The sequence below is a fragment of the Struthio camelus genome, chromosome W (genome assembly GCF_040807025.1).
Source record: "Struthio camelus isolate bStrCam1 chromosome W, bStrCam1.hap1, whole genome shotgun sequence".
Classification (NCBI taxonomy): Eukaryota; Metazoa; Chordata; class Aves; order Struthioniformes; family Struthionidae; genus Struthio; species Struthio camelus.
This window is the reverse complement of record NC_090981.1, coordinates 58,747,845-58,769,319: the sequence shown is the minus strand read 5'-3', so window position 1 is coordinate 58,769,319 and position 21,475 is coordinate 58,747,845. Positions and strand designations below refer to the sequence as shown.

Genomic DNA, 21,475 nt, shown 5'->3' with positions numbered 1-21,475 from the left:
GTTATGATGTAGAATTATGGTGGAGGATATAGAGACCCTTATAGAAGCTCAGCGAACCTGTGAATCCATCTATCTAAGCACCCTCAATTCCCACTGAAATCCTCTTGGAACAATAATAATCATTTAACAAAGGAAATGGTTTTTGACCCAGACAACTAAATGCATTTCCGCTTAGTGCTTCCCAGCTCTCGCCTGATACTCAGCCGTGTGTTGAGGTTGCCTGTTATTTTCCCAGACATCAAAGGGTTTAAGGAAAATGCAACTTGGGAAAATTGATTGTTTGCCATGAAAATCTCCCCTGAAAAGAGCAGTCTGAAGAACAATTAGCTAAAGGCATGTGAGCAGATTGCAAAGCACAAATACAAAGTCGGTGCATCAGCGAAGATCCCCCGGGAGCGTTGGTGGAATGCCCTGGCAATACGGGAGCAGTTAAGGAGGACGAGGACGTTGCAGAGACGTTAATTGTTTCTTTTTATCAGATTTCATTACAGTGGATACTGGAGGGAGATCTACTCCTGACCAACTGTTATCAAAATGGATTGGATAAAGCCGAGCAGCTTTGTTCTGCCTCTGGCACGCCAGGCCCCCGTATAATATAACAAAAGCCGAAACAGCAAAATTGGAACAAAATGCTTTGATAACTTTGCATCAAATTTCCTCCAAATTGCTGCATTCCTGCAAAACGGTTTGATTTTTGTCAAAAGCGGCACTTTGCGGTGGAAAGCTATTGAATTGGAAGCGTCAGCTGGCTTTACTGGGGGAGGGAGAGGAGTGGGTGGAAAAGGGAAGAAGCAATAGCACAGCGTGAGGGGCTGTTCGCAGCAGAGCCGGTGCACGTGAGGGCTGTCTCCCTGCATCCCGCCCTGGTTGCAGGGACTGATTCAGTGCTGGAGTCCCCCGTCAGCAGGACAGTCGGGGCTCTGAAAAACCACCTTGCCTATAACTACCGGTGCTGGTACCTGCCTATCACTGCCACTGGTGGTGTCTAGCCTGGACACCTGCGTGAACCATCTGTTGCATTATGAAGCCCTTGTTGGGTGTTGAAGACTTATGGCTAAATGGTAATTTTGAGTCATGAAAACTGGCTTTCCCCCTGCAAGGAATGGCGTTGCTTCCTTGGGGAAGGCCAGGGTGGGCGCGCAGGGAGGGAGAAAGAAATCCAGCCTCGCCTGCTGGCTTCTGCAGAAGGCATCGCGCCTGGCGGCCAGCTGGCACTGCCAATGGGCCTGAGCTCCCACGCGCCGCCCGTGCCACGGCGCCCGCCGAAAGGTCATCAGGGTTTTGTTGTTACTTGCTCATTATTTTATTTTTGTGTATTTTGGACGCAAAAGAACAATTGTGCTGAAAGGGATCAATAGCTCAGCCAAGCGCCGAAGTTATTAACTCACAAACAAACAGCGTCGGGGCTGGTAGGAAGGAGGAAGAATGTCAATTTTCTGTGCAAATATTATTGCAGGGAGCCTTCAAGGAGTGTTTTATTTAGCAAATCAAGGCTATCAGAGACAGTTATTCCCTTTCCAGGAGAAGGGGGGGGGGGGGAGTGGGGAATTGAATTATTTATCTGTTAAAGTGTCTCAGGAGGTAAACTTCTAGGTTGAAGGACAGCCTGAAGAGACCAGCTTGGGTGGGATGTCTCGTACAAAGAGGAATCCTTTCCTTTCTCTGTCCGTTTGGCCGTCTAGCCTTGCTCTCTCCAGTGGGAAAGGCTCTCCAGTGAGTGCCACCTCCCCTTCCCGTAGGAGTTCTTGGGGTGTTTGCGTCCACAGGCAAAGAGAGTGAATCCACCCTGCTTTTCCCATAAGCTCCTGAGAGCTGGCCATCCTCCCCTGGAGGTGGGTACCAAAGAAGAGGGAGTCATCCCGTCAGCGGTGCTTTGCATCCTCGCGGCTGTAGCCAGCACGGGGAAGCGTGAGAGCGCCGTGGTCACTGCACCCCGTGCTGTAGCGGGCGCTCTCCCCGGGCTGCCGCGGGGGGACGGGCGTGCGTCGCGCGCCCCGAGGGAGGCAGCGGCTGTTGGGGCCCCGCGCGTGCCACGGCAGGAGGCGTTTCTCACACTGTCACTTTGTACCCGTGGGAGAGGCCGCCAGTGCTGTAGGAGGAAACCGCAATCAAACGCAGGTGAAATGAAGCGAAGAGGCAGGTTTTTGAATCCTCGTCTTCCTCTTTTTCAATCTTCCATGCTAGTGCTTTGCGTCGCCTTAGATCTTTTCAAACTCGGCGTCTTTTGGCTTTAATTAAGAGTGGCAGAGGGTTGGAGAGCTGGGCTGTCAGCTGGGGCTGTCCCGGTTCTTAGAGGATCCGGCCATGCATTGAAATCTTCAAAATCCCAGCCCTTTCCCCCCTGTTATTTCTAGAGTCGGCAGTGACTCAATATGTAAAAAATATTACCAAGGTCAAAGCTTATGCTTGAAATCTCAGCTGCCACAGAGGAGGTGGTTTTGCAACACATAAAATGCAGTTGGTATCTTGCCACATCCCAAACTTGCAATGTACCGTGCAATGCTTTCCCTTATCCAACATTTAGGAAGTCGATGGAGAATATCTCTCTCTGTTTCTTTCCTCTCAGCTCGGCTTTTTTCCTGCTGCTAAATCCTGCAGCAAAGCCTCTTTTTTACTTTTTTTCCCCCTATGTTGTGGCATGGTTCTCTTCTTATTTGAGTTTTCACAGCCTGTCACTATTCAAGCTGCCGCGAGTGGGAGCTTTTCTCTCAAGGTCAGTAGAGAATTGGGGACCAAAAAGGGTGTGCGAAGGGTTTCTGTCTGGGGGTGTGGGGAAGGCGCGAAGGGGATCAGAGCTGTGCTGCTGTTGCATCCCCTCTCCAGCCACATCTGGAATCCGAAACCCCAGGCAGTTTTGGTCTTAAAGTTTCTCTGTGCGTGTGGGTGAAAAGCCTGGTCCTGCCACAAGTCAACGCTATTGTGTCCTGCTTCAGTAAAGGAAGGGCAGGGACCAAACTTGCACGCCGCTGCCTGTGGGTTTGGTAGCTGCCGTGTCCCCTCACAGAGCCAGCTGTGTTGTACGGACCGATTAAAAACTCCTGCGGGGGAGATCCTGGCTGGGAAACACTAGTGCATCGCCTGGTTTTGCCTCGCGAAAGAGCACCTAAGCCTGAGGGTAACTTCTTCCCCCCTTTTCTGCAGGCTCTGCTCCAAAAATGGCTCTTCTGCCTGCCGGAGCTCGCGTGGTGCTTTGCGCGTGCCCAGAGGCTGCCTCCTCTGCAGAAGGGGTCTCAGTTTCCGAGTTTTGTGTGTTCCTGTTGGTGGGATGCCTTTGGGGCATGGTCATGTCACAGCGGTTGGGAAACCCCTTGTCAACTCCCGCGCTCTCTGTGTGGCTTGACGTAGCGTTGCCTCTGATGCCGACCTTGCAAAGCCTCACGGTACTGTGCTCTTGCGGGGAGCAAGTGCCTGCAGCCATCGGTGCTGCCCCCGTCTGCCTGTTTCTGCAGAAGAGGTTGGGTGCCGCTTTTGGTGGGAAGGGAAGGTAGGGCGAAGTGTTGTTCTGACCTATTACTGGTGCCAGGAGAGTGAGGGGGCATGGCAATGATACCTGCCCAAAATCCAGCCTCGTCTCTGCTTCACAGCTCTTCCCAGGTCGGCGCGTCCGAGTGCGCCCTCCTCTCCCTTCTGCATGGGCAGGGTGCGATTAAAATCAGCGCACTGACAGATGGCAGGTCCTCGGGAAATGGAGCCTGACATTTCCTGAGAGCGTACAACCACTTTTCCTTTACAAGGCCATAAAAACACAGTAGAAAAAAATGCCCTTCTCGTGCCTTGCAACCATCTGACATTTAAGAAAACTGCGTGCAAATTAAGGCAAACATCTGCTGGTGATGTGTTAAGTCTACCTGGTCCAGCTCTTGACATCCCTCTACTTTGATGACCCTGCAGAGGTCCAAGGCTGTTGGTGTGGGAACCCTTGTATCATGGTGAGCAAACCGCTGCTGTGACAGGAAGCAGTTGAGTTGCATCAGCGTGCACCAGCTCTGATTTAAGGGATGTTTGCAGTGGGCTGAACTGGTGCTGTTTGGGTGGCCTAATGCAGGGGGACCTGGTGCCCCTAGACCCCAATTTTGCTCCTTTGGTGCCTCAAGCACGCATCCCTCGGACTGGGTTTTCAAACCTGATGTCCCAACTGCTAGAAGCAATAGATACTATGTCCTCTGTGTGTCTGAGCCTGCTTGGAAGTGCTGTTGTTCCTTTATATACCCCTTGCAAAACATCTGCGTGACCCGGGCCTGCTCCTGTGAGCCTTGCGGTGTCTACCTGCTCCTGAAAAGCCTTTTATGTCTCATTTCTCACCCAGAAAGGCTCTAATTTTCAAATGCAAGCTAGTAGTAACTTGCTCCCGTGCACATCTTGCCCTGACTCATGCCCCGAAAGAGTTCTGGGGGGTTTTACCGGGTGGAATAAGAAACTGCGTCCAACAGGCAAACAGCAAAAATTTTGCCTTTGGATGAAACGACAAAATCTGGCTGTAAAGCCCAACGTTTTATTCCCCATACAGCAATTTAAAAGAGAAAGAAAGAAAGAAAGATTAAAAAAAAACCTTCATATTTTTGCAGAGCTCTGGTCCCAATCAAATAGCTGGACTGGGCAAGGCATTAAAAAAAAAATGAGGGAACAGTCTTGGGTTATTCCGTTGGGAAAGTTGATAGAACTTTTCCATCCCCAGTCTCTGGGATTCGGGGATTGCCTGCGAGAGCCCCTCCGTTTCAACCGCGGCCTCGCTCGTTCCCCTGGAACGGCCCCCCGTGCCTCGTTAAAATCTCCCACCTTTCCGTTGCTGAGCTGGAAACCAGCAAAGGAAAATTCGGGCTGGATATCAGGAACGGTTTGCTCAGGTCGACTGTGAAATTGCCCCCCGGGGAGAAGCAGCGGAGGCTCCCTCGCTCGCCCGGCGCGTTTGCTGGGTTTCCCATCCCTCTGTGGGAGGGAGGCCGGGAGCGAGCGCTCCTGGGCTCCCCGCTCGGCTCTGCCCCGCGGCTCCCGGGCCGGCGCCCTCCGCCTCGCTCCGAGCCTGCCGCTTCCCGCCGGCAGAAGGCTCTCCTGCGCGCGCCCTCGGAAAACGCTGCGGTAGGTGGCGGCGAGGGAAAGGCTGTCGCCTCTCCCGGCTGCGCCGCGGAGAAGCCGGCAGCCGCTGCAAGCGGGGAAGGGAACCCAGGAGCCCTGGCCGGCCGCGATAGCTCGCGATAGCTTTTGCTGGCGGTCAGAGCCACCTGGGTGCTACTGGGGCGTCTTCGGCTGCGGGCGTGCTTAGCCTGGGGGCGGCCTTGCTCCGTGTTGGTCCCTGTTCGGTAGAGGCGCAGGTCAAGCGCGGCTGGTTTTGCTCCCCACTGTTCGCCCCGAGCTTGCCGGCGCGCTTGCCTCGGTGCCCTAGCGTTTTCCGTTGTGTTAAACCCCGCGATAACTCCCTACGTGGCAGAGCGGCTCCCCGGGCGCGTTTGGGTTGAGGCAGCGTGTGCTTCCTAGCTATCCAGAAACTAATTTCAGGGGAAAATAACTCCACGTCTGCCCTGCAAGAGCGGGCGCCTCTGTCCAGTGACTCGCGTCCTTTTCCCCGTCTCGTCGCCGGAGGTGCTGCTTCGCTCCCCGTCCTGGCGCGGGGAGTTTGGCTTCCCGGCACGGGCTGCCAGCCGGCTCGGCCAGGCTCTTCTGCCCGCGGTGCAGACCCTATCTGCTGGGTCTCTGCGTCCGTCGCTACCCTCTCTGCGGTCCCGGGAGCCTAAGGGAGAAAAAGCGGAGCTGCTCCGAAAGGATCCCGTCTGCGGCAAAGCCCACCTTACAAGTCTCTGTCGAAGGCGCAGCCGCCCCTGGAGCCAGGGACGGGGAGCGTCTGAAAAATATTGGCAAAGACGAAGCGTTTTGACAGGTTGGACCTTTAATTTCCAACTGGGCTTTTAAAGTAATTGTTTCCATTGGAAATGAAAGGTCTCGTGTCGATTCCTCTGGTCAAAATAAGGAAGGGGGGGGACGGAGAAGCTGCCACTTGGCTGAGGTCAATTTAAATTGAGCGAACCGTGTTTTCCTGTAGGAAATACTTTCCACGAGATTATTGAGAGTGACGCTTCAAAGCGGAGGAGAGCAGAAAAGAGGAGAGCGTAGGCAGTGGCTCGGCGTTCGTTGCCGGCTAATAAACGCACACAGGAGAGGCTTGCAAGAGAGGTGGATTTTTTTTTTTTTTTTCTCTTTTTAAAGGTGAAGTGAAAGTCCTGCCGAGCTGGGCTGGAGACACCAATCTGCAAACGAGGCAGCATGTGAGACGGGCGTGAGAGACGGAGTGGTGGAAGAAACGAAGCCCGAAGGGTAATTAAATCCTCACCTGGGCTACCAAGGGATGCCGGGGGGGGGGGGGGTCTCCTTGGAGACTAGCGGTTTCCAAGAGCAGAGTAGGAAAGCATCTCACAAGGGTGTTTGATCTCATCTTGGCGTGGGGCATGGTATCGTTTCCCCTTTTATGTGCTCTAAGCCAAAAAGCCTGGTGCATAGAAAGGGACAATGAAAGACCCCGTAGTTTAGCAGCAGATAAATATGTAGTTGGTGTTCCAGGAACCGTGAAACAAGAAGAAAACAGAGTTTGTGGCTGAGAGAGGGAGATGAGTTTTCATGGTCCTGGCTTGTCGGGGTAGCGTGTAAGCATCCCATGGCTGCGCACGAGCTTTCTCCTTGCGGCGACCTTGTGGGGCCATGAATAGGACAAAGAGAGAGAAAGGGACTTTGTGACGGTGGCGGAGGGTCAGCAGAGGGGAGGAACTGCAGCCCTTTCACCATGACCTGGCAGGATACGGCCTCCGGGGAGGCAAAACACGGGCTGGTGGTTCGTGCTTCATGTCTTTGGTGTAGGATGATGGCGAGCTAGGAGGGAGCCCGGTTGGGCACCGCGATGGCCCTGGGCATTTTGGGGGCTGCTGTTTCAGGGTGTTGGTATGTACTATCCCTTGGTGACTTTTCTGGGTTACACGTGCTCTGTAGTCGGTGCTGAGCAAATGCAGAGCAGGAAACGTAATCCTTTCCTTAAATAATTTCATAACCTGAGGCCAAAGGCTGCAGATGAATATAGACTGTGGGGGACAGGGAATAACTGAAGGTCCTGGTCAGCGTGACAGGCGGTGGTTTCAACGCAGCAGCAGCTAGGCTGTTTTAAAGCAGAGCCCTCTCTAGATAGCTTTTAAAAACGTACGTGATATCTCACAAAAACATGGTCAGGGGTGTGGAGTCCAGCTGTGCACTTCAGAGATTTCCGATCTTTTGTTTCCCGTGCATGAACCCAGAGCAATAATCTGTGATTTGGGGTCTGACTCTGCTCTTTGCTCCAGCCCTTGTAGCTGCGCAGGGAAGTTGGGAGCCACGTGCGACCCGGGAGGGCTCAGCGGAGAGCGAGCCAGGAGCAGCGAGGGGGAAGGGGAACAGGTTGGGCCTGACTCGTGTTCCTCGGCCTGTACAATGCTGTCCTGCAGCATGAGACGCTGCTGGGAGGTGGGAGACGCCCTTGGCCGCTCTTCCAGATGCCGGCCATCGTTGCAGCAAGCTGGAGCCCAGAAAATGCAGTAGAAATGCAGTATCTGGTCCTTCTTCCTCCTCTTGGGCTGCACCCAAGTACTAGGTCTGGTAGGAGGCATTACTTAAAGACTGACCCTCAGTGCAAAGATCTAGCCAAATGCCATGATTTTATATAGTCCTTTGCTTCATGAGCCTCCCATGAGGTGGTTTGTGCCACCGTGGGTAAGGCTTGGCTCTGAATGGGGCTTGAGGTGGTGTCCAGCCTTTGGGTCCCTCCTGCCCTGAGTGTTTTGACGCATCTCTTGCAGCTGTCCAGTGCCTCCACAGCTGGCAGCCAGCCCCAGGCTGGCAGGTGGGAGCACATCACCTCTTCTTGGGGCTTTTTCTCCCCTAGCGTTGTTCCTAGTACCACAGAGGTGGGCCTGAGGTGTCTCTGCCCTCCCTGGTGTGGGAACCGCTGGAGGACTTCCCCCAGCATTGGTTGCAAAACCCACTGCAGAAGATGGGTGAGTATCTGCAGCCAGCCCCTGGGAGTGAGCTGTGCTGGGCAATGACACCACCCCATCAGGCCGTTCAAAGCCATCTTGAGCCACGATGTACGAGCTGTGCGTGCAGCTGGACGCGCAGACTTGAAGGGTTTCTTTGGAAGAGGAAGCCAAAGCCGTGCTGTGCAATCAGGACTGTTCCTGCAGCGTCTTGTGCCTGGGACCAAGCCCCGGTGCCATCTCCAGACCCAGCCCTGCAGCCTTTCTCTTGTCCTTTTGAATTTCATTAGTGTCTTCAACCAAGCCAGGCTTTCCTTTGGGAACGGCTTAGGACAGCAGCAAAAAGGGCCGGAGAAGAGCCCGGGGCGCAGCGCGAAGGTGCCCAAGGTTGCGCGGGAGCTTCGGCGCAGGGCTCCGAGCGGCACCAGCCCTGCCGCCCCCGGCCAGCATCCCGGCCCTCGGAGCGCGCCGTCTCTCCTCCGCCTGGAGCCTGCCTCTCTCCCACTTTCCTGCTGGCCGGGCTGGCGGCGCTCCAGTCTCCCAGCGCTGTAGCTGAGGTCATCGTCTGGCCCCTCTGCTTTAATCAGCGCTGCGCTCGCGGAAACTGAAAGCAGAATGTGGCCCTTGCATTCTTCCAAGCTCAAGAGATGTGAAGAGACTGGATGAGGCTCAGGTAGATGATTTGCCGCGTGTGTTTTAATAACGGCCGTAATCATCTGGGCTGGAGAAGCTTCGGCAAGCCGAACTTTTGACCCGCCGACCAGAGGCGCGCGGCGCGGGAAGCCGTCGCGCCTTTGCAGCAAGCGAAATGTTCTGCAGGCGCCCTTCGTGTTTTTGAGCTGCTTTCCAGCAGACGTTTGGCGCCCACCGCCGACACCCTGCTGGGAAGGGGAGCAGGGGTCCCGGCCTTGGGAGGCGCTCGCAGAGGGCTCGGAGGCGCAGCGGGGCGTTGGGATGCTCTCTGCGGGTCCCCGGCAGGGTCACGCGCTCTTTGCAACCTTTGCATCGACGCGAGGGGCAGGATCACTCGTCCCGAAGTGGAGCCGTTTTCCCTTTGGGTCGTACGGGCGGAGGCTCGAGGTTTATTCCCTCCGTGGGGAGCCGAGTTTGGCAAAGGAAGTGACATTTGTTTTCTGCCGCGGCGTCGCTTTGCCCTTCCAGAGCCTGCTGAATTCCCGCTAATCCTCCCCTCCTTCGTTGCACGCGTTTTCGTTCGCTCTGCGCCTGGGCCGTGGCGCTTTGCGGAGCGTCGCAGTCGGCAGCGGGTAATCGAAACGCACATCTGCTTGCCATCTGGGAGGAAGGAGAGAGGCTGGTTTGTCTTTGTTACGAGCCCGGCGGTCGCGGCTCTCTGCTTACCTGGTGGTGCCCAGGCGCTTTGGTTGCTCCGCGAGGGTCAGGTGGAAAGTGGAGGGGGGCTAGGCTGGGGATGGAGCGCCCCACTCCGCTCCCTGAGACTTTCCCGCGGGTTTTGCAGGGCCGTTCGGCCAGCACTGGCGGGCTGCAAACCCCCAGCGCGGGCACCGATAGCGCCCCGGCGCGTTCGTCCCCGTCTCCTCCTCCTTTTTGCTCTACAACCGGTGGTTTATCGTGTCATCAGCTCTGGGGCGGCCCCCGGAGCTGGAGGGGAAGGGAGGCTGCGGGGACGGCGCGGTCTCGCACGGGGCTCCTCTGGTTTGGGATGGAAGTGGGGAGCGGCGCGGCGACGGGGAACAGCCCCTCGGCGCCTTCGGGTGCTGCGAGCTCCCGCTGGGGTGCCGGGAAAGGGCAGCGCACCATCGCCCTGCTCGCCGCGAACCCCAGCGCGAGGGGTGGGCGAAAGCAGCGGCGGAGGCTCGGCCCGTCCACGGAGGAAAGGTCCGAGGAGAGCTGCTGAGGGTGACGATGGGCTCGGCTTTGCCATCGCCAGGGATGCGCCGGGCGGCAGGGGCTGCGCGCGGCACGAGAGGAGCCGAAGCACCGGGAAGGGAGAGGAGCGGAGTTTGGCTCGTGCAGGGCGCGCTGCCCCGGCTGCTGCTCCAACCCGTCTTGTCGCTGCGATTTCCTCCTCGGGTTAAGCGTCACCGGCACAAGCCTGTAGGAAACCAGGCTTTCCTTGTTCCTCTGCTTCGGGGGCCAAATTAGTTTAAGGAAACTTCCCTGCCCTGTCCCTATTCCCACTGCTCGGTCTCCTCCCAACGCCCCCAGCCCAGCTGTCCCTGGCGGCACCCTGCGGTCCTCTGCGCCGCTGCCCCGGCTCGTGTTAGCGGGGATGGCGAGAGGCGGGTTCGGTCCCTTCCGCCTCCGCAGGCTCCCTGCCCGCCCTCGAGCCCCGTGTCGAATCCCTGCCCTGCAGCTCCCCATCTGTAAAATGGGATAACAGCGCTGCTTCACTGAGGCCAAATAACTACCTTTGAGAGCGGGCAAGCGAGCGCAGCGTGTGCCGTCCCCGCCGGCACTGCCGCGGTGTGATTATCTCTGTTCCTGGGCTGCGAGAGGCGGAGGAAGCTGCTTGTTTTGTTTTTGGATCGGAGGGCGCATGGAACTGCCCGCTCTGCACCGGCAGCACCGAGATGCTGGGGGCATCTGCGTGCTAGAAAGGCTGAAGGGGGGTAAAGCCAGCCATACCGCTGATTTTCCCAGCAAGCAAACGGACCCTGAGAGAACACCCAAGGTGGCGCATGGGATGGGATGCGCTCCCAAAAAAGCCCAACACGAGGCCAGCTCATCCCTGAGGTGCAAGCTAGGGCTGAGCGTTGGGTGCGGGCTTGCATTAGAGGAAGCTGGGGCTGGGATTCAGAGGGCAGTTCTCCTTCCCTCCCTCTCTGCTCCACACTGGGATGCATCCATGCGTTTTTCCGAGGATTCGGAGCTGGAGGAGGTCAGCAGTGCCGTGATAGTCCCTTTGCTGCGGACAGAGGTCCAGGCTGCAGAAGGCTGATGGGATCCAAGATGAATTGTAGAGCTGGGGGGGAGGTTGGGCAAGCCAAGAGAGAGCTATTTTGGAGAGTGCGTTACCTCAATCTGTCTGCACCTCCAGGGGCTGCCCCTGTGGGGAGGATGGCTGCACAGGGCCATGGGTCACCTCAAACAACAGCTCGTTGGGTTGTCCCATGCTGGTCACCCATGGAGGGGCATGAGAAAACCATCCTTTCCGGACAAGGGTAAGGGCTTGGTTCCTCTTGTCACTCAGCCCGCCAAGAGCTGTCGTCGTGGCTGCTAGAGAGTTGTGAGCAGACGCCCTGGGAACGCGTTTCCCAGGCGCTGGCAGCTAGGCCAGGCTGTTTTTTCTGGAGAGGCTCATTTTTCCTCTGGGTTTCAGCTACCCTCCTTTGTGTCTTCCACAGCAGCTCCACTGCCTTACCACTGGCAGCAGCGGGGCTGTTTTGGTTTTTATTTATTTATTTATTTTGCCAAGAGGCACATGAAGGACCTGCAGGAGGTTCCCTGTCCCACCCTATGGTTGCAGCCTCTTTCTCTTCCAGTCCTGGCTTCTTGCATACAGAACAACTTGCTCCCAGACCCTCTCCTCTGTTCCAGCACCCAGCTCATCCCCAAAAACCCTCTCTCCACCTCTTGGAGAGCCCTACTTTTTCCTTCTGAGACCTGCAACTAGTTTTTGAATGTGCTGAATGCCTTCCTCATGGTTTGCTAAGTTTAGAGTGCCTTCCTTTTCCCTCGGTGTCCTGAAACAGCTGCTGAATGGAAAGCAGTCATTTTCTGATATTCAATACCATAAGCAGGAGTGATTTGAAAATGTGTTGATTCTTTAGACTGTGGGAAAAAGACCTGTACTGCTGGCAAAACTGGGCTGAAAAGTAATGTAGAGGTTTTCAGGGTTGGTTTTTTTCTGATGGGTTTATGGAAAAGCAACACATATATTTCTTCATTGCTTTGAATTTTCCCTGGAGGCTTCCAAGGGGCTAAAATCTTACTTTTATATACACTTGTTTGTAGAGAAGGCAAAAGGCAGTGGATTCATACAAATGCCTTGGATTTTGCAGCTTTGGAAAGAAAGGATCCGCGTAATGCCCCAAAGCATTTTTGCAGCCCATGAATGCCAGACATCCCTAGAGTAAGCTGATGTCAAAATTAGCTAAACTCAAATCCGCATCAGTAGAGAAACTCAAAGAGGCTGTCATGCTAGGGAAGTCACCCTGGGTCTGCTGGCAGGGAGCAGGCTCGGGCCCTTGGCTTTTGGATCAGTGTGGCTCGAGCCCCCTGCATCCCTGCTGGAGGGGTGGTGCAGATGCAATCATCTCGCGCTTCCCTTCCTATCCATGAAACAGAAATCCCATCTCCTGGTGTACAGGGGCAGAGGGCGATGGATACTGCAGGAAGGCTTGACCCATCTTGGCAAGCGTGGGGTGAAATCCCGACATCCAGGCTTGGACCGGATGCTATGCTGCTAGCTCTTTGGGGGATCTCATCCAGCTTTCCTCAGTCCTTCTGCTCTCCTCTGCTAGCTCAGGTCCTCTAACGATTACATATTTGAGATATATGTAATATTAGTCCATATAAATCACATCAAACCTATGGTTTCCAGCATTGTTGGCTTGGTTTCTTTCAGACTAGCTCACTGTCACTCAGATGCGGGACGTCTAGGTTAGCTTAATGAGGAAGGCAGACTGAGATGAAATAATTAATGCAGCTGTAGAGTGGAGATGGAGGAGTCTCTGGGGGATAAGGGAGCTGGCCCAAATCTTCCTCCCCAACTTAAGTGCTCCAGGCCTCTCTGAAGGTTCAGAAATACTCCATTTCCACTGGTTACTGAAGCCGGTTTTGTGGTCCTTCCAGCCTGGCCAGCATGGGATGCTCCTGGGGCGCCTCCACAACTGTGTAGGCACAGGAGGTCTGGCCTGGGTTCAGGGAAGCAGCTGTGGGGTTCAGACCTGGGGGCCTCTTTCTCGGGGCCATGGAAGTAATGGGAGGGTAAAACTTAGGAGAGGGGGTGGCAGCGGCTCTGGCCCCTCCGCGGGGCTCGCTCCTTGGCTGCTGCGGCCAGCAGGGATCCCACCACTGCACCCGTCTCCTCTCCCGCAGGGCAACGGGACTGCAAGCTCCCTCCGTCCGCCTCTCGGCACAAGCCAAGGTCAGGCTGAATTAAAGCTGGTTTATTTAGTAAACACGTTCTGGGATAAAGCCTTTGATTTATAGGCACCCCGGTAGTGCTCCAAGGAGGACTCGTACAACTTTAACTGCATTTTCTCAGCATCACACCAGCCCAATAAAAGAGAGTTCATATGCGCTGCACAAATTCTCACTTCCAATATAAAAAAGGTTTTATGAGAGTGGGAGTCTCATTGGCTCTGCGGGACCGGGTGTATTGGCGGATACTCCCCATGACAGACCTTCTATTCCTCTTCAAGTTGTCAGACTTCAGTAGCATTTACAGCTATTTAGCTATCAAATTTTATGTGCGGCTCTGAGAGAAATGTGTCTCTTAAATACTGCTCTGTCTCATAAACAGCAGTCTGTTAAACCATGTCAATTGTACAACTGTTTCGCGAAACCCTCCAATGCAATCGGCTAAAACTCCGGTCATTATCTGAGTGGCAAAGCGCTGAACAACACCCTGAGCTTAATTTTCCGAGCCGGTCTTCCTGACTGGGGATCGGCTTCTCGAGTTAAGGCTATTAATAACTGCGCTCCAGCAGTCCCAATTTTGGTCCCGCTTCACCCCGACGTAAATCTCCTTCCCGCGGACGTATCGGAGCAAGAAGCGGGCTGCGCTCTCTCTGTCGGAGATCGTTAAATTGCGCTGTCTCGCCCCATAAAGCCCAACTGGCGCTCCGGTGGCGGAGCGGAGCCGGGCCGTGGCGGCGGCGAGGAGCCCGATTGCCGGCAGAAGGCACCGCGGCGGTGATTTATCGTCTGTGCTACAGTTGCATCTAGAGGCCGCTAGCGAGATCGCATCCCCGGTTCCTCAACCCAAGGCTCGCAGGCTCGGGGTCCTTTCTTCTCCGGGTAAAAACCCCTTGGAGGGGGAGCTGGCGTTGTCCCGCTTCATGGAGGGAAAGGTGGGAAGCGAGACTTTGCCAAGAGGAAGGGACGTGCTTAAGGTCGCGCAGCACCTTTGGGCTGGAGTCTGGTGTGGGGTTGAGGTTCGCCAGGTGCTAACCCTGACCTTGGATATAACAAAATGTATTTTTTGCTACTTTAAACCTTCTCCTACCATATTCCTTTCTCTTTTGGCACACGCCCCTCCACGCTGTTTCCCGTCAGTGGTGTAGAGGAACAGCAGGTACCAACATGCGTGTTAGTGAGATTTATTTGGTGACCCAAGCTGGGGCCAGGAGCACTGGGCAAGGAAGAGAAGTTCATTCGTTCCCTCATCCCTTCCTCGATCTCCCTCTTTGCTGATGGTGCAATCCAGCCAGATCGGACGGCTCTGTGTATAATTTAGAGACTCTCAGCAGGTTTTCAGAGCTGAGCTAGGCTTGAGTTTCCAGCCTTTTTTATTTCACTGCTTTATTCTTTTTATTATTATTATCTTGGTGCAAAGCAATAGCTTTATCTGTGTTTTAAAGCCTGCAGCCACTGCGTGGCTTGGAAGGTGCAAGTGGTGCAAGCGGTGCAGAGAGCCCCGAGCTGGCCCCAGTGCTGCGGGTGAGTTCACCCAGAGGCCTGGAGTAGTTAGTAGTTGGATGTCTAATTACTGCCGTGTGCTGCAAACTGGGAGGTTTGCTCTCCCATCACTGCTGTTTCCACATGCAATGCGCTGGGGGCCAGGGAGGAAAAGATATATATGTGCATATGCAGGCATGGTTCTTTTCGAATGTGAAGTTGCACCTGCAAAAATAGAGGCCAGGAAGAGACTGGCGAGAAGCTCTGTGGTGGGAGGCGCGATGCGTGCGGAGCAGGGGATGGGGACAGTGTCTCCGAATTTCTTTCCCATACTCGCACCGCCTGATAGTTTTAACGGACGTTATGTTTCCTCCCCCTGCAATTCAATTAATCATCTGCTTGTCAGCGGTCTTCCCCCCTCCCACCTGCATCTCCCTTCCCTTGCCAAGGGGAAGGCGTTGCAGCACGGTGGTCCCTGTCCTGCCTGCGGTGCGGAGCTCTCGGTGCTCATCTCTGCTGTGTGACGGGCTTTTCTTTGTGGTTTTGGACTGCTTTTCCTTCCCAGCGTGCTTCCTGCGAAGGGTCTGGGTGCTGCTCAGCCCCGCGTTGCCTCCGGGGCTCTGGGGGGACAACTGCCTGGTGATGGGCAGAAGAAATATGTTTTGCCCCTTACAAGCCCGGCTTCTGCAGTCTCTCCTTGTGTCCGTGTGCTCCAGCCTTGTGGCCATCCTGGTGGCCCTTTGCTGCAGGTTGTCGGTGTCCTTCTTGTACTGGGGCCCCCAAATTGGATGCAATGCTCTAGACGTGGTTAGAAGGTTTTTTTTTTCCCTTGAATATTTTCCTTTGTAGGGGGATCTTACTGAATCTGCATAGGCTTATACCTGGTATCAAGCTTCCTTTCTGACTGGGAAGGATTTCTGGAGGAAAAAAATCAAACAGAAACCCCCCAACCAAATTAATAAAGCATATGCGTCCGTGTGTGTGCACGTGGTGTACGCTGTTACTTGGGAATGATTTCTGTTTTGAAAATTGAATAGTGTTTTTATCAATACTTTCTATGTTTGTGTGCATGTCTAAGAGCTGCAGAGTTTTGATCTTTCCACTAACATGCTACTCCTGTTGGATGCTCCCTCTATAACCTCGTTTTGAGCCTTGCCCTGTTCCAGAGCTGCTTTCCCCTTGACTTAGCAGCAGAGGTAGTGAACTTGGATGGTTTCTTCCCCTACCCCGATGAGGTCAGTATCTTCTCAGGGAGTTTCTCCTAGTTGGTGCCCAGCCACAGGGCAAAACTGAGCTTTCATCTGCCACAAGTCAGGGAGGCTTTTGAAGCTTTCAAAGCTGCTGGTTGCCACTGGATCCGCTCGAGTGAAGGCGATTACCTTGAGTGAGCAACTCCTCACAGCACTGCACAAGGAGAGGAGAGGAGGACGGCAGAGGACACGCGTCTCCAAGAAGGGCACCTGGAAAGGCTGGGCGATCCCTGCCTCCGCCAGCAGCCATCTGCACATGCTGGGCTATATCTGGACAAGGCAAGAGGACAACTCCAGGAGTGACTCAGCCTTGCTGGTTCCCCCCTACCATTTTATCATTTGTGCTTTTAGAAATGCTAAAATTTTCGTTGCATCTGGAGAAAGCAGTTGGGTGAGGGCAACGGGGATGGGAGGTTGCCTTGTGGGGCGTAGTCAGAGCTGAGGTTGAGTGCCAGGAAGGCAGAGCGCAAAACTGTTTTGGGAAGGTTAAAGGAGGTTGGGTGCAGATGTGGACAACAGGGGAATGCTCTCTGGCACGAGATGGAGCAGTAGCTGAAGGCGTTGCCTCATTGGGAAGGAGTTGGGTGGAGGGAGGGAATGTTTGTTGGAGGTGGGAGGTGAGCATCCCTAGGAGAGGGTCCGAAGACACTTTGCGCGAAGGTGGCTCGTCCCAGAAAAGTTTGTTGGCTGGTTGCAGAAAACCCGCTGGCTGCGTCCCAGCCTGACTGCCACCGAACAAGGTGGTGCCAGGCTCTGCCCCCTGCCCTGCGTGGGGAGATCATACCCACGTCCCATGTTTCATCCTGGCCATCAACCCTCTGAAGCTTTTGGCAGGGTGCCTTCAGGGCTGTCTTGGTGCTTTCCCATGCTCAGCCCCGTCCCAACCCAATGCTGGGCTCTGAGGGTGGTTATTTTACCCCCGTTTTTCCCTACAAGCTCCCTCTCCCGCTTAGCTCAGGAGTCTCTTGTTCCGGCAGCGATCTGGGAAACATAGACGTGCCGTTGCCCGCTCCCTCGCCTTCCCCGGCTGAGCAGGGACAGGGCTCGTGCTCGGAGGAGCTTCCCCGGCACCGGGTTCCCATAACAACTGCGCAAAGCTCAGCATTTATTTGAAGGCGATGGCAGCGGGGCTGATTTCCTGCCTGCCTTTTCCTCTCTTCCTCCTGGCTTTTCACTCCATCTTTCTCCTTCCCGGCTGGCAGAGGCACCGGATTGCCGTGACCCATCGCGGATGATGTAGATGAGTGCGGTGGAGTTTTTCCACCCTCCCCAAGTTTCTCAGAAGGGCATTAGCTAAAGAGTATGCCCGGCTTTAATGGATCATCTGACTACTACGCTCCGAAAGGGTCAGGCCGGGGGGAATAGGTTTCTAATGGTCCTGTCAAGCTCTGAAGCGAGGCAGGAAGAAAGTCGGGGGGAAGGAGGGGAGAGCGGGGCTGAAACCTTCAAAAGTTTCTCACTCGCTGCAGATCCAGAGCAACCTGCCTGTGCATCCCCAGCCTCGCCGGCACGGGGAGCAGGGCAGCAGGCACCGAGCGTTGGCTGGGTTTCAAACTGAAACCTCCTTCCTCATGACGGAGCAGGCAGGATGCTGGGGAGGAGGCAGCGGCGAGGACCGAAAAGGGGCAAAACTGGGGGCCGGCGGGGCAGAAACGCGTTTTTTCGCTCGCTTTCTTCCCGTCTGTCGCGTCACCCGACGGTAACGGATGTGAGCACAGCACCGATGCGCGTAGAGCTGGCTCTGGCTTAGCTTTTCCTTTTCGCTGCCGTTGAGGAATATTTGGGGATTAAAAGTGAAATGCTGCTCTTTCCTCGTCCAGAGGAAAAAAAAAAGAAAAGAAGGGAAAGGAAGGAGCCCCCCTCGCATGCTGCACCGATGAACCCTCATCAGCCTGTAACAGGAGGCCAGCACACATGAATATTCCTGTGTAATATGCGCGAGTGATGAGCCCCATATGCAGGCCTTGGGAGAAATTAAATATTTTCTATGGCGTTTTCCAAAGAGCCTTTCTATCAAAGTGCTCGGTCAGGAGCCAAAACGCCACGGCTTTCACAGCCCCAGCTGGTTGACACTTTTATTTTTTTATTTTTTTTTTAATGTTGATGAATATTTTCTAATTAAAAAATAATCCCTCCCCCAAGCTGAGTCCTGCCCCTGCGGATTGAGTTGAGCCAGAGTTTCAGAGGGGCTGGAGTCCGCAAGGGACTCTGCTATCGCTCTCAGTTGTTTTTTTTGTTTTTGTTTTTTTTTTTCCTTTTCTTCCATCGAAGGCTCTGGAGCTTGCAGGAAAAGTCCTGAGATAAAGCACACACATGGTCCGCATCTGTCCAGCCAACTGTGGTGGGGAGCGTTAGTCACCGGGGTAGAGGAGGCGCTGCTGGAAGAGCGGCGCAGGTAGGAAATGGCCCGTGCTGCCTTGGACCCGGCTCCGCTCACGGGAGCCATGGAGGAGCAGGAGGTGCCACGGAGGGAAGCGGATCCTGCAAGCAGCAGCTAGGTTGAATCTCAGCACCTTGAGGACAGTATGGGCGCCTTGAAAGGGAGGGCTGGATTTGTCTTTTTCCTTTTCCCAGGAACGCACACGATGAAAGCTTCTCCCGAGTCATTTGTTTCGCGACGGACATGGAAGACTGGCCCCAGCCAAAGGCTCCTGAGAGAGTTTAGGAAGGATGGGCTCCCAGGGGCCCTGTGGCAGGGTCGGGGTGTTCAATAACTTGCTTTCATTGCAAGTCTGCTCTTTCCAAAGCCTTCTGCAAGCCGGGTTCCTCCTAACTTTTCCCTGCCCCGTGCTTTTTCCAGAGTGCAAACTCAGTGCTACGGAGCCCGCTGGAGCAGGCGACGGAAGCAATTCTGTCAGCAAAGCGCCTCCGACTCTCCCGTGGTTAACAAGGTCCAAGAACCTGGGGTGCCGTGTTTTGGCTGCCAAAAAGACAGATCGGGGTTTGCGAGCGTAGACGCAGGCGTCGTTCGGAGGGACGTTGCCTTAGGGAGTCCTTGGTGCACCCGCGAGCCAAGGAGCGGAGGCAGCACAGTTTGCTGGTGCCTTTTTGCCAAGGGATTGATTTTCTTGGAAAAGTCGGAAGTGACTAAGCATAGGCTCCTTGAGTCCCCCGCTGAGCCGGAGGAAAACGCTGTTATTTATACAGGAACTTAATGCTGTTTGGTGGAAAGCACCCTGCTGGGAAGGGGGGAGCGGCAGCGCTTGGGTCGGTGCCTGGCGCTGGACTCCGAAGCAGAAAGGAGGTACGAGTGCAGGCTCTGAGCAGGGTGTCAGAGGACTACGAGCCGCCCAGGGTGGGATCACTGGTGTGAAAACGGGCCAGGAGATTCCCAGGAAGGCAGCTGGTGTTGCAAGGGCTGCTCTTAATATCCTGGATATCACCCTCAAAGGCCCTTGCCCTGAAACCTTGAGTGCTAGGGGACAGACGACAGAGGTGTGGGGAGATGCGTGCACCTGCTCCTGTTCACAGCGTTTTATGTGATGGTTCCCATGCGGTATCCGTGTGTCTGAGTGCCCCAGTGCGGTGCCGTGGCTGGATAGTGGGGTGCGAATCAGCTCCAGATCTGATCCACACCACAGGGGGTGTAGGTGAGAAGGCGCAAAGGTGTTGCATGTTTTTGGAGGTGGAAGAGATTGGGCGACTGCTAGAGGGAGGAGCAGCCCAGGGAGGGTAGTTACGTGGGATGAAGTCCAATAACAGCTCTCGTGAATGCAGGGGCAAAGCTCCACGTGTGTTTTAAGGCATGTGAACGTGGCGTGGAGTTGGAGAGGAGCTGACCTGTTCGGGGGTATGGGGAAGGGCAATGGTTGCCTCTACGTGAACTGGAAGGAAAGAAGAGCGAGGGGGGCCCAGCACAGGTCTGACTAGCTGGGAAGGATGATGGGAAGCAGGACAGTGCACCCCAGAGGTGGTGGTGAGCTTGGGGCTGGGGACAGGAGGAGCGCTGGATCCTCCTGCCCAGTCCTGCCTACGTGAGCTGGAGGAACTCTGGACTGGCTCAAGGTGGCTCTTGATGCGCTCTCAGCACCCAAAGCACGTCAGACTTGGTATACGCAAGTATACGTGGCTCCGCAAACGTTATTGGTCTAGAGAGCTGGTGATCCAGCATGGAAGTGGCCAAATGAGCTCCTGTCACCACAGCAAGCAGTTGTCACTGTTGGCCTGCGTGGGGCCCGCTAGTTCAAATGGCACCGTGGAGCTTTCCATAGCTGATGCATGCTGGCACCTCCCATCCGGTCACCTCGAGCCACCTCTGTGCACATCCCGCTGTGCTGCACGCAAGCTGTGCCCTGGGAGAAGGATCCTCCAGGGCCAGGACAGCTCTGCCATCCCCCAGCGTGAAGAGAGACTTGCACGGTGGTTTGGCTTGTCCTGGGAAGCGTCAAGCTAGGCTCTCGTGGGATGTGTCCCCTTTGGCAAGGCGTAGCAGGGAAGGGGCTGATCAGAGAAGCTCACCAGGCCCCGTCAGCGAGCTTGCCTGCCTCCCGCGTCTCACCAGGTCATGAGTCCCTCGGAGACATCCTTTCTGCAACATCCTTTCATTGGCACTGATGGGATGCTTCTCGGAGATCCAACCTGTGATTTGATCACCTCAGTCATCCGTGCTGATGGGACGTGAACCCTCGCAGTGCCCTCGTGATAGGACATGTTGTACTAATACCAACTAACCTCTTGGGTCGTGAGCTCCCATGAAGAGGTTTGCGCCCTGGCTGATGCCTCTCCCATGCTGCCTTCTAGCTCCCTCCTTGCTGCCCTCATCTCCTTGCCTCCTGTCTTCCACGGCTGCCTCCGGAGGCTGCGAGGTTGAACTCCACTGATTATCTTATGCTTATAATTAGGGAAGAGCAAGGCTCCTTCTCCAGCTCCTGCAGCCCCTCTCGTAGCCCTTGCCTCCAGGGCTCAGTTGTGCCGCAGTGCGTTCCCCAGGGCCCTGCAAAGCGCCTGCCATGGCCAGTTTTTTCTTCCCTGGTGGCTTCCCTGAGCTCTGTGTCAGCAGGAGCTTGCGTAGGAGGGCGCCCGTCAAATCCTGTCCCTGCTCATTGCAGGATCTCTGATGCCACTACCCTTGGATCCGTTCAGCTCCACCGTGTCCGGGGTGGTTGGGTGATGCAGTCCCTGCGAGTGGCCGAGCCACGCGAACAGCCTGCAAGGAGCTCCCTGCCTTCATGGCGAGTCACGGAGGCCTCTTGCCTTCATATTTAGCGTTTGGCTTTGCCAGCGCATGGGGGAAAAATGCGCCTGAGTGCAACAGCGCCAGCAGAGCCGTGCAGCAGCAGCAGCCATCTTCGCCTCCGGCCACCTCTCTGGGCTGTCGGCTCGCAGACGCAAAGCAGAGGCTGACCCTGTTTCCGGAGCGAAACTCAGGTGCCGGAGGAGAAAAAGCCGCTGGGGTCTTGCAAAGCGGGGCCTCTCCCAGCTGAGCTTTTTTTCTCCCAAGTTTTCTCTCTCCAGGGCTGTCTGGCTGTTACGGACCCAAGAGCCTTTTCATGGGAGCGGTTTTCCTGGGCGCTGGCTCTGCCTAAGTTCTCCCTGTAAAGCCGCAGCTGGACGCGAGCGTCCATCCCCGTTCTCTGCCCTCACGTGCTGAGCGTTTTTGCTGTTAGGTAGCTGCCGCGTTTCATCCCCGAGGCGCAGGCGGTGGCTGCGAAGGAGCGATTCCAGCACGCGGGATGCCAAGGGGCTCCAGGACCT

The 21,475-nt window shown here is 55.4% G+C and overlaps 1 protein-coding gene across 16 annotated transcripts in view; it reads left to right on the top strand.

The window, feature by feature from the left end:
* Positions 1-21,475, top strand: part of LOC138060821 (ciliary neurotrophic factor receptor subunit alpha) — a 238,380-nt gene that overhangs the window by 97,757 nt on the left and 119,148 nt on the right. For 9 of the 16 annotated variants that reach the window (XM_068925720.1, XM_068925722.1, XM_068925719.1 and 6 more), the window contains one exon: positions 6,199-6,306. The exons of the other annotated variants lie outside the window; for them this stretch is intronic. The gene's annotated coding sequence lies outside the window, so the exon portion shown is untranslated. The remainder of the gene's footprint in view (positions 1-6,198; positions 6,307-21,475) is intronic. 16 annotated transcript variants of the gene reach the window in all.